General features: G+C 40.6%; 1 long non-coding RNA gene across 1 annotated transcript; it reads left to right on the top strand.

The window, feature by feature from the left end:
* Positions 1 to 8,701: 8,701 nt before the first annotated feature.
* LOC116966009 lies at positions 8,702 to 10,699 on the top strand. The gene is made up of 3 exons (XR_004409872.2): positions 8,702 to 8,815; positions 9,096 to 9,181; positions 9,980 to 10,699. It is a non-coding gene; the product is annotated as an uncharacterized LOC116966009 (long non-coding RNA).
* The last annotated feature ends 493 nt before the right edge of the window (positions 10,700 to 11,192 follow it).

The raw sequence follows: 11,192 nt of genomic DNA, 5'->3' as shown, positions 1-11,192 counted from the left end.
CCTATATTGCAGTGATTTGGTTCCCTAAGTTTACAGCATGTTCCAGACATCTTATTTGCTGCAATGCCAGACAGTAGAACCATTTTTTCTTATGACACCAGTGATATATTCCAGCATATTATCCCATGGGATTTATACATCAGTATTTTCATCCAGTTTATTAGATTCACCTTCTTCCTCTTTTATTTTATATTTCAGATTGTTTTCTGCTATCAAGTCCATCCATTGGCCTGTGGCTCACTGTAGGCTTCAGCTTTCTCTTTTGAAGTCTTGGTGGGAAAAGGATGAAAACCGGCAGAAAACACCAACTATATGATCAGAAATGTGTATGCGAGAAGGATTAACAGGATTACCCATATGGACCAAACAATTTCTAGTCCACTTATATGTACAGCCCACAGTATGTGTCTAGAAGTGAAAAGATTTTCCAGCTGAGTCAGACAAGGCTATATATCATTGCAGAAAGATTATAATTAAGGAGGGATCTTCACAGTCCTACATCATTACAAGAAGGCGTGTGTTTTGGTTTGCAAGCAGCCATGAGAAGGGTCAGTCCAGAACACTCTGAAGAGGAACTGGTAAAAGATACTGGATGGTGAAAATCCTGGGTCTGGGCTAGGAAAATTAACTACAGAAGAAGACACTTCTGTGCACCCACAGTGGAGTGGTGTCTGAGTGGTCCATCATTGCAAAAAGTTAATAGCCTGGTCTGTGTCTGAATCTATTTGGTGTCATCTGGGCACTGATTCTCATGAGCACCTGTTCTTTTGGCAGTTAATTACTAGATCATTTAAAACATGCTTTCTGGGAGGACCTGCCATTCTCAAGACACTTAAAAGTGATGCCATCCAGCCAAGGAAGAGAAATTAAGATGTTCTTCAGGAAAGCAGCAGAGCTCAATCAGTGGGATTTGCACATGCCACAGTCAAAAAGCTGGTCTATTTTGTATTAACTTCAGACACTAGGTAAGTTAGAAACCATCAGCATCTCCCTGGCAGGATCAGGAATTATTACATTAAAGACTGTGACTTGAAGAGGTAGAGTTTATCTCTTTGCTTTACATACATCCTGTACCTGGCAGCAGAAATAGCACCATCCCCCCAGACCAACTAACAAAATAATCACCTTACAGAGGTTCTACAGACCTCAAGGGAAGCAAAAAGATTGATGATTCACTTCAGGACTTTTGTTTTACTCCAGTTGGCCCATGCCCAACCCAGCTCCAGGTTGGTTTCCTTCTTAGGTCTGCTTTATCCTTAAGGGAAAAAATAAAGATGACATTTTTCAGAGCTCCATCTGGGTCTGACTCCAACAGATAGACATATGCCATCTTCCCCCGATGTCCCCTGGGTCTCTGGTACCCATCTGCACTTTGGGCCCTTGTGTGGTGTTTAGCAGTGATGTCTCCCTGTGGGAAAGACTCTGCTATTGAGTATGGGAACATGGCAGCAGGAGGAGCATCAGCACAGGAGAGACTTGACTTACAGAGGTTTCATCACCATGTGCCACCATCCGTGACCCTCTGTACGATGAGCCAAGGGCCTTTTCTGATTCCAATTCTGATTTGATAAGTGGAGGGGAGAATTGGTTTTTATAGCCCTGTTGAACATAAACATTGATTTTTAAGGCCTAATCGTCTGCTGCAGCTGAACAACATCCAAGGATTTTTTTTTATTATTATTATTTTTGTAGCTGAAATTGATCAGCTGGAGAAGGGAGGAATAAAAAGGAAGCAGAGAAACAGCTGCAACTTCATTTTTTGTGTTGCCCAGGCAAGGATGCTGCCACCCTGTCACTCACACAGCCCCCACTCTGCTGGGATGCTGCCGGCAGCCAAGGATGTGCTGCTGAATGAGCCCTTGTCAGCTGCCATCCTCGCTGGCTGCCTTGCTCATAGATCCTATTTAGCTTCCTTGCTGGCTCCCTCATAAATATTCACACCACACAGCCAGCGGAAGACATTGTTTTTTCCTTAATTTCCATATTCAGCATGACATCAAAAATGATTCAGAGATGGGTTCAGCAGGGGCTGTGCATCCAGGGAAGAGGACAAGAGGGCAAGGTATATGTGTTGGGTGGAGGTGGGGGAAAGAAGACAAGAGCACACAACGATGAGGGAGACAGGGAACAAGGTGAGTAGCATGATGGAGGCAAAGTAAGAGAGCTGGGGATTAACTTGGTCGAACAATCACAGCAAAATGAAGCTGTTCCCATTCATAACCCAGGCGATCCATGTCCTCATCAGGAGGTTTTCATAAGTGATTAATGGTTAATTTGTTAAAATTCAATGAAATCTTGTTTCTTCTCTTTAAATTAGAATTCAGGGAGAGAGGGAGAGAGAGACGGTCCCAGCTATCCCCTGCTGCTTCCCGACAGAATATAATTCATCTGCCAGGACTGGCTATTGCTTTCAAAGGATTACAAATAAAATAGAAACATATCCCGGGGCAACAGCCATGGAGCTCTGGAAGGCTCAGCCGAGTCAAAGGGGCAGAGGGGAGACCTCGAACCCCTGAGTGTGTTGGCAGACAATCTTTGGAATAAAGCCAGAATCAGCATGGCCTAACCATGGGCAGTTCAGTCCTACACTGAATCCTAATCTCCTGCCACGGGACACGATTTCTGCTGCTTGCATTATGATAAGAAAGGCCCAGGATGAGCCACTAACACTGAAAATGCATAGGGGGGAGGAGGGGGGTGATTGCTATGTATCGCATCCATAAACGTTTGAGAGAGATGGGCACTAGTTTATGAAGCAGAAAGGAAGGAGCATTTCATGGGACGGACACACACACACACACATTGGAGACTGGACTACTTTTTGTTCCTGCCTGCATTATTCCTTTAGTGAGATATCTTACTCATGGTATGTAACCACTGCTTATATAGAGAAAAATATATACAATTGGTTGTGAGCCATTACAGAGACAACCTTACTTCAGCTGTCAGACTAATTTGCTTCTATATAAAATCATTATCCTCATGAGATATTTCAGTGTATCTCAAGCCACTGAATCTGACATTAGATGTTATGTTCCAAACCACAGACCTTGCCCTTATTTGCTTGAGACAGAGAATGTCAAAGATTCATAGCTTCCATCGATAGAAAGGGATTTAGTCAACAGTACTCTAGTGGTAGGTACTGCAACAAATAGTTCAGTACCTTAGGACTGTCTTAGACATCCAGGCTGGAGAGAAAGACAGTAAGAAACAGCAAATTCTCTACACACCATGGTAGATGTTCTAGTAATTAATTAATACTTTTTTTGAAAAAAACAAGACAAAACAAAACAAAACAAAACAAAACACATCCTTCATTTTCCAGTCAATTCAGTTCTGTTTCAGTAATGTTGCTACAATGTCTGCTAGCCTGAGAAAGGCTCTTTTACCAATTTCTTCTAAATGTAAATGGAAGGGATTTTATCGCTTAAGACTTTGAAATATTTTGAAAATACCTTCATTCTAATTTTAAAATAAATGTTTGGGGGGGTTCAGGTTTTCTTCTGTGATTTTATGAAATACACAGAAAATTTAATTGTTTCTATTTGACTATTAAGCTGAAATGCATCAGTGCAGACTCATAGTGAACTTTGAGGATTCTCTCTTTTTCCAGGGACTATGTTTCAGCAGAAGTTTGGCTATTAATTTATACTAACTTCTTTTTTCATTTATTTGAAAAGTCTCAACTCAGTCCATTTGAAAGTTCTGTCTTATACACATCTTCCTAAGAGAAAAAACATGGAAAAAACTTTAAATTATCATTCATTTCCAGCTGGCATCTCTAGTTCAGTTATATGGCCTCTCTTTGCCACATAACTAGTAAAAAAATGCAATTGCTTTCAACCAGTGTTGAAAGCATGAATGTAATATACCTCTGTTGCTATGAAAAACACAAAAAGAGCATCAGTTCATTTGGTAAGCAACATATAAGATTACTGCAATGACACCAAGGCATATTTATCCAGTTTAGGTACTTTATAGTGAACATCAGTATTGAGGCTTATGTTTTTCTACTATGGAGAACCTTGCCTTGAATTATGGTAGAAGATGCATTCTAATTCCATTCCCTAATTATAAAAGATTAAAACTTTTTCTTTTAAAATACTCTTATGAGTAAAATTTTTCAAGATTTTTCCCTGCAAATTAGGAGATTTCCTTTTTAATTTTTGTAGGGGAAGAAACACCCTTCTTAATAAATATATGGGTACTGGACCACTTTAAGGGTAGCTGTGAATGAAATGAAGAGCTGAATTTATTCAGACATTGAAAAATTCTTCTGATGTTTTGTGTATTTTTTTGGTGACAGAGTACTAACCGATTTTCATACACTTAATGGTTTAAGATATACTTGTCTTTGCTATTATGCAGTGCTATCACGGTATAAAGGCCCAATGTTTTGATTTAACACAATTTTTGGACAGTGATGCACTTTCACTACAAAGAAAGGTGAAAAAATTAGATCCCCAGTTTACTGACTGCAGATGTATACCCTGAAAAGTGTTGCTTTTCCAACCTATAGATGTCATGCTGTCTTGAATTACAATTTCCTGTGCTGTTATATCCTGCAATTGTAATTCTCCAATTTTTCCTGTCTGTATTTTCTCTGATTCTGCTAAGACTTATGACAAGAGGTTCCAATCAAGACTGAGACCCTACCATGCCAGACACAAAACAAAACCTTGTAAGACCCAGTCCTTGTCCCCAGTAGGATGAATGCTGCAGAGGAAAAGCAGATAGGGTTGGAAGGCAATCAAGAGGTGCAGAGACAATACATGGCTCATTTAGAGCCTTTTGGCAGGTCACAGGCAAGACATTAAACTCTGCAAATGCTACCCTACCTCTTTCTGATGCCGTATTACACTGGATTACATGTGTGTGAGAAACAGTACAATGACTAGAAACACATAATGGAAAAGGGATCCTGGGGGTGCCTAACATAGATATTATGTTATTTGAATCACAATGTATTTGGTCTATGAACTGGGATTTAGAGACCTAAACTTCCAAGCTTAGAAATGTTGACCCTTCATCTTGTGAAATGTTCTGGCTTTTGTGTGTTTACAGCATTCACCTCAACTCTGCATTTAAAAAAATGTTTGTGTTTAATGATTACTCCTTATCTCTTCCATACAGTGTTAATAAGAAATTGAAAATACTTCTGCTATATTGCATGATCCATTGCACCTGGGCATCAACTTTCAAGAAATGACATTTCCTGAATACTCCTCATTAAGATTCACAAGCACCTTGTGATACATATAAATCTTATGAGCCCTAAATTAAAAATGGGTATCTGAATAAGAGACATGTGGAGTGATCCTCCAAAAAGGAGCACAGCAAGAAAATATCAGAGCAGTGAATGGCATGCAAACGTTTTCTTTCCAGTTCCTTTTAGACAATATCCCCATTGAAACCAGTGAGAAGTAATACATTATATCCAATACTCAGCTTACTCAAACTGACAGAGACATAGTGAATTCACTGGAGTTATGCTGACTTACACCAATACAATAGCCAGTCCATCATACTTTATCAAATGTATATATTTTTTCCCTTCTTTGACTTAATCAGAGTTGTTTTCCCCCTGGAGCATAAATAATGAAATATTAGAAATATTTATTTATTGTAAATTCTCACTTTAATCAAGTGATTCTTCAGTTGACCTATTTAGCCTTGAACTAATTGTTTTACTGATGCTTCAGCATAAAGAGATTGGATAATTCTTGATTAATAAGTTTCAAAACATATTGTATTAGAACATGCAAGCAGAGCATCACTCTTAAAAATACGGCCACATGTATGACAGAGTGTCTAGGCTGTGGGGCAGATATAAGCATGCCAGTGGAGCGGGAATTAAAAGCTTGGTCATTTTTCTCCTGTTTGTAGCAGGATCTACATGGCATTACAGTAGAGGTGGATTGTCAGTGAGAATTCTCCTGCTTCCTCTTAATGAGTTTTCCACTCATTAATATTTGCATTATTCAAATCAATGACAACAAGGTTAGAGGCTTCCCCCTGGTTGTTGCAACAATTTGGATTGATTGACGAGTTTTCAGAGAAGAGTGAAAGGAGTAAGAGATAAGAAAGAGATAAGGAGTAAGAGTCCTTGGAAATAACAGCCAATGGAGGACAAAGGCAGAGATCATTTTCAACGAGGAAGACAAGTGCCCCAGAGAGGTGGAAAGAGATGAAAGGAGGGAGGTTAGAGGCTGTGTAGTAACTACTACTCACGTCCTGGCCAGTGCTAGGAAATTTAAGTGTGTCAAGAGATATAAAAGAGGACCCAGCCAACACAGTGCACACGGTGGTGCTACACAGCTGCAGCGTCACCAAGAAGAGCTCCCTGGAGTTCAAGCTGATTGCCTGCATATATAATATAAGGAGCCTCCCTGAGCCTGAAGTCCTCCTCTGCAAACACAGTGCCACACTGTTGAGCTGAGACATTTGCACTTTTGCCCAACGTGCTTTCTACACACTCCTCAAGGGTGCAGGTGTCCAGCAAAGGCAGCTCCATCCTTTGAGATGGGAGGGAAGAGGAGCTAGATATTGCCATTCCTCAATGATCTTCCCTTTGAACTTCTCGAGACTCCTCAAAACAGCCATGTAGAGGATAACATCAAAGGAAAGACAAGTTTTGTTTTTCCAGTTGATTTTTGGGGGGATTCTTTTGATGGTTTTATGATCTCCAATACAAACTCACTAAAAGCTTCCTCTTCAGTCTGTTTCTGTTTAAAGTCCTGACCCTTTCTCATTTGTTATATATTTAGCTTTAGGACAGGATCTGTAAAAGAACAGTGAGTCATGACCAAATGTCTTGTATCATGAACGCTACATACCATTTTGGGTGAAAAAGGTGTAATACCTACAAAAAAATGTGTTAGCAGTCAACTGGCCATTTCAGCAATTTTAGTTATCTCCCTGGACAGAGTCAGATCACCTGGCAGTGTCCGATATCTCTTGTTCGCTTTGTGTGGGTAAGGGCTTAAGGAAAGTGTCAGTCTCATCTTTGTTTAGCTGAATCACTGTCTTATCAAAACTCTTATAGCAGTCTGATAAGGCAAAACTGATGTGTCATATGGCCAAACTTTGCATTGCAGCAATTGTCCCATTCCCTGTTTCCATCTCTTCTCCCACTCAAGCAGAACAGAGCCCATGCATCATTAATTTATGTTGCTTGTCATTCTTATCTGTCCCTAGACATTTAAGACAGCAACAGAAACAAACACTAAAACTAAAATCCCTCATAGGCACTGAGGTTAAGTGATACTGCCTTGCAGAAAGGGAGGCAAGTTTGCTGTCTCACTAAGACTAGGTATTTTCCTAATGGGAGTTTCCTCCATCTTTGCTTGTTTTTCTACCCATCCGGATGCAGTTTTAGCTACTCAATACAGTCAGCCTGATTTTGAAGGCACTCTTACGTGTTGCTTCATTACTTTCTGATGGTTAAGGAAATTGGTAAGGAATAATGAAATTCTACTGAGAACCCTCACCTTGACTAGTCTAATCTCCACTGTCCCACCATTCCCTGGCTTCCCGGAAGGGATGGATTTGAAAATGAGAAATGAGAAACACATGCATTTTGCTGTTTCTATTATTATCTGAGAAAGCATGAACACACAAATAGACAGCTCAGGCTAATAGACACACTATGACTGGCCCTCAGATCTCTAAGAGAAAAGCAGAGAGTCCTGACAGTTTGTTAAGCAGCAGGGGAATAGAAAGGACACAGAGAGGTCAATCTTTGCTCAACTCAAGAAATAATATGTATAAGGATGAAGGAGATAGATAGTTTCTAGCTTCAAACTGCAAGGACGTGACTGATGTCACCTGAGAAGAGAGTAGCAAAGGCTCAGCAATGCCAAGATAACACTCTGGCTGAGACAGAAGAGCCTTTAAGCACATTTCTTCTGCAAGTCTGGCCAAAGCTCAGGGAATGAAGATAAGAGCCTGACCGGCGCAGAGAAGACTAGTCTGCAGCCGCAGTGAGTCCACAATAGCAGTTCACTGAGGCAAAAGAGAAGTAGCTAAAGGCCTTAGAGATTTCAGATCATTATCTCTACTACAAGGTTGCTGTTGCTAAACCAGAGCAGAGCTTTCTGCCAGGGTAAGAGCTTTTAAAAGCAGGAAAATATGCCTCTACCAGGAGACTCTGCCTTGCATTTGTATCTTGGTACTGTTATTCCAGAAGGCCCCAAATTACTGGAAAATTTCAGGGGTCAGGAAAAGAGACCTAGGGAATCTTCTCAGTGCATGTAATTGGGTCACTGTGGGCATGAGCTGCAGTCTGTCCTTGTTCCTGGCCAGTAGCACTAATACAATTAGCAGGGTACCTGCACTTCTGGAATTACAGATAGACAACACGGAGGAGCTTTCACCAAGTCTCGTTGATTCCATTTCCCTAAAACTCTTCAATTTAATCCAAAAACATCTCGCTTCTAGGGTTCCAGGTGTCAACTGACGCAGTTCACCCTGGAAGCTAACAGCCTTATTTAATCCCAGCGTGGCTGTGCTCTAGGGAGGGAGATGCAACTGCCCGAAGGAGTCCCCTCTGCCAACCTGCCCTCCCATCACAGGAGTGTGGCTCTGGGGGGTTTGGGCTGCGGATGCTCTCTGATTTTGAGCACACCAAGGGCACGGGGTTGAACAAGTTCCCGTTGCTGGCGTCAGAGAGTGTCACAGGCACGGCATCGCTGGGAGGGAATTCGCGCTGTTCGCGTCTCCCCGTCTGCTGCTGGAGCACAGTCTGGAGGGAGCTGTCACTACACGGGTCCTAGCTAGTGTGGGTTTTCATGGAGCAACACGAGAGACCTTTTAGGTAGGACTGTAAAATTCACTGTGCACCAGCAGATATAATAGATGAGGAAAGCATGGGGAGTGGAAGGGGGGGGAAATAAGTGAGAACATACAAATTAAAGAGCAGTTTTTGAAATCTAATCAAATATTCCCTCAATTTACTCACCACCCCTGCAGTGCTGTGCAGTTTTATTAGGTTTTTATTCCATATTCTCTTTTAAAGTGACATTTACATTAATTTACAGTACCAACATGAAAACCTATTTAAAAGCTGAGAGGTTTTGTAACTTTTTATTTTTCAGCGGCTGTCCCCGAGTTTCCAACTGACTACTGAGGAGTCTTTAGTTTTATTTCATGTCTGCAGGAGTGAATCCAAAGTCTCTTCGAGGTGAGTTCCTGCTGCTTTTGTTAAATGTGGAAGGGAGACCATCTTGGTGGGTTCAAGATGGTAATTGGCTGCAAAGCAGAAATGTTCCATCCCTGTAGCCCTCTACACTCCAAAGTGCCTTCAATGTCTGTAATCAGCGCTGGAGTCTATTCCAGCTCCAGAACCAGGGATCAGCTGTGTTTTGGGGATGCACTGTAATCAAAGTGTCATACCGAGAAGTCCAATCTTACTTTGAACTGATGGAATTTTACTTCAGGTCAGCAGAGAGGGACCTGGCTGGAAAAATGGGGTGAGCATATGCACCCAGAGCAGGCATTTGGAAGGCTTTCTTTCTTTTCTTTTTTTTTTTTTTTTCCCCCATAAAATGTTAACAAGTGAATATAGCAGTGCCCAGTGCATTATCCAGGAGCAGAAAAGATGCTGGCACCTTCTTGCCTTGGCCAGAAGTGTGAGCAGAGGATCTCTTGCATGGTCCTGAGACAGGACAGATGTGCAGTTCGCACACACAGAGTCTCTCTGGTGATCCAATTTGTCCCCTTTTCTTATAATTTCTTTCCTTCCTTTTTTTTTATTCCCTAATTAACGCAGGTAATGAATTGCATATGGCCACGGCATTTACTTCTCTGTGTGAAATCTGTAGCAGCTGCATTGTTTATCAGTTCAATATGTTTACTACAGATGCCATTTCTGTGTGACAATTAAGTTGTTTAAAATCTCTTTTTCCCACCCGCTATGTCCCTCCCAAGCCTTCCCATCTCCTTTCCAACACGCATCACTGCAACCTGATTCTTTTTCCAGGCTGATGCTACACTCCAGCTAAAAGATCAAATCTGCCAGAGGTCTGAACATTGTGGAGCCATTTAAACTGATGAGAAGTTCTGAAATATTACTATATTTTCACTCCCACCAAACACAAAGTAAACTGACCACCGAGAGTGCAAATGATGGAAAATCAGACCACGAGTCTTTTGCATGGGACTAACAAAATTTGATTTACCTCCTTTCATTTAACCATGAGTGGATCCTACACATCTTTGGAGAAATATTGTGCTCTTCAGACCTTTTCAAGTATAATGACATCTGAAATGTACATACTCTACCAGTGCTATTGAACTGGACTGTGAAATAATCTTTGAACCTCGTCAATATGGCAAAACACACAGAGGGGGCATGATTTACTGAGGCCATAATTAAACATTGAATTTGCCTCTCCTCTGGGCTCAGCTGAATTCCCGTCAGCAGCCTCTACAGCAAATTGTTGCAACCTAATGTCCTATGTGTTTGGATTTTGTTAATTTATTTCCTGCACCTCATTTTCCTGGAACGAGTGTGGTTATTTATGGCACAGCAGCAAACACTTTACATTTATGGGGGATTATGAATTTCAGTAATGGGTTTTGTGGCAATTTAATCTGTCCCAACTATGAGGCATTTTACAATGACAATTAAATTATTATTAAAAAAAATAAACCTCAAATGACATTCTTATCGCTTATCAACATATCAAAAGTTTCACTGTGTTGCATTTTTGGACTAGGTTATAAATATTCCTCTGTACTTTTCAGAGAATCCTTGCTATAAACTCTGGGTGAACTTAATTAACTTCCACAGTTTATTTGAAAGGAAAATTCTTTACACATTCCAGTGTCAGTGAATGAAACATTTTTTTGAAAATTTGGTTTATTATATGCAAAATCATGTGCCAATGCTTAATATTTAAAGACTTAAATTTGATGTACTACATTGGCTCCTGAAGAGGAAAGCACCTTATGGGGTGGGAGTAGTAAATTTGTGAATTTTCTTGGCTTAACCTCATGGGGAAAAAAGCTTTTATTTCTATCGGTCAGCACTGTCTATGAAAAATGATCAAAAAAGTGTCAAGTATGTTAATTTACACTCCATTAAATTAATTTTAATGCTGGCCTGCTGAGTAGATAATTTTCAAAGCTAAATATCTTGGCTCTTTCAAAACATTTTTTTTTCTTCTCCAAAATACCCAGAATGCTCCACT

This window comes from Tyto alba, unplaced genomic scaffold (assembly GCF_018691265.1).
Source record: "Tyto alba isolate M040663 unplaced genomic scaffold, T.alba_DEE_v4.0 Super-Scaffold_11, whole genome shotgun sequence".
NCBI lineage: Eukaryota > Metazoa > Chordata > Aves > Strigiformes > Tytonidae > Tyto > Tyto alba.
The sequence above is the reverse complement of the archived record's forward strand: the minus strand, read 5'-3'. Positions and strand labels throughout refer to the sequence as shown.